The sequence below is a fragment of the Arachis hypogaea genome, chromosome 18, assembly GCF_003086295.3.
Source record: "Arachis hypogaea cultivar Tifrunner chromosome 18, arahy.Tifrunner.gnm2.J5K5, whole genome shotgun sequence".
In the NCBI taxonomy this organism is placed as follows: Eukaryota; Viridiplantae; Streptophyta; class Magnoliopsida; order Fabales; family Fabaceae; genus Arachis; species Arachis hypogaea.
This window is the reverse complement of record NC_092053.1, coordinates 38,676,996-38,678,350: the sequence shown is the minus strand read 5'-3', so window position 1 is coordinate 38,678,350 and position 1,355 is coordinate 38,676,996. Positions and strand designations below refer to the sequence as shown.

The 1,355-nt window shown below is 43.9% G+C and overlaps 1 pseudogene; it reads left to right on the top strand.

Annotated features, from left to right (window-relative positions):
• Positions 1 to 486: 486 nt before the first annotated feature.
• Positions 487 to 1,128, top strand: LOC112769953 (uncharacterized; annotated as a pseudogene).
• The last annotated feature ends 227 nt before the right edge of the window (positions 1,129 to 1,355 follow it).

Here is a 1,355-nt window from a genome sequence, read left to right as displayed (position 1 = left end):
AATAGGATTAGATGAAGGAAATAATTTATGGATAATGTTACGGTGCTGAAATTAATATTCTTCAACAGGTACTGAAATGAGCTAACCACGCTATATGATAAACGCGTGTTGCTGTTGGTGTGACAGGAAAAGTCAGGAAGTAAGTAGAAGTAATAGAGTACAGTAATTGGTCAAGTAATTGGTCAAGATGGTGTTGGGTAATTAAACCAGAAAAATTGTCTAAATTAAGATAACTATAGCCTGTTAATTTTTATTAGGGTTAAGTATGATTTGGGTCCCTAACGTAGAGGCCGAAAATTTATTTCGTCCTCGACCTTTTTTTCGCTACAAAATGGTCCCGAAAGTTTCAATTTGTTTTAAAATCGTCCTTTTTATCAAATTTTTAATTTTTATTCCAAATATACCCCTAATTAAAAAAAAAACCTCACCTCATCACTTCTCTCTCCTTGTTTCTCTCTCGTTCTAGCTGCTTCTTCTGCAGAAAAAATGGCGTTAACTTCTAGAAAATCAAGAGCACCAGTGTTCCGATCTCTCTCACCATCTCCTATATTCTGCAACAATTCCCACTCTCCATCACCTTCTTATTCTTCCTCTGGATTGCTTCCTCCAGTTCCAGTTTCACCTCTCGCTCCACCACCTTCTTTCACACATGCCAACTTATGCAGTCCCTCCTCCGCGCCGGCCTCGTCCGTTCGGTTCTCCCTTGACCAGTCGATTTCAACAAACCGTTCTATTTCAGTGGCGCCTCGAACCGGTGCTCTGACGACCGTAAAGAGGCAGGGCCAGCAGAAGCGGACCTGCATGTGTTCTCCCACTACGCACCCTGGCTCCTTCCGGTGCAGCCTCCACAAAGGATTCTCCGCCTCATCGCATGCCGCGGCGGCACCGTACTCGCCGAACTGTCTCAACGTGCGTAGATTTGCCATGACGAACTCGCTCGTTAGGATTCGAGGCGTGGAAGGAGATCTCGTCCGGTCGCTGGATTTCGCTGCTGCTCCTCTGAGCTCGGCGGAGGTGCTCGATGACAGTGGATTTTGGTTCAAGGCAAGAACAGGGGATGGCTGTGATGGCGGTTTTGGGTGGTTCGCCGGCTTCTGCTTCTGCTTCCATTCTGTTGTTGATTTCTGATTATTGTTGCTTTTGGTCGCTTCTGCTTCTAATTAGTTATATTGTTTCATTGTCGTTGTTGTTCTGTTCCTGCTTCTAATTCTGCTTGATTACATTGTTGATTCATTGTTGTTGTTGTTCTGCTCCTGCTTCTATTTCTGCTCATGTTTCTGCTTGATTACATTGTTGATTCATTGTTGTTATTACTTCTGGTTCTACTCCTGCTTGTGCTTCTGTTTGTACTTGAT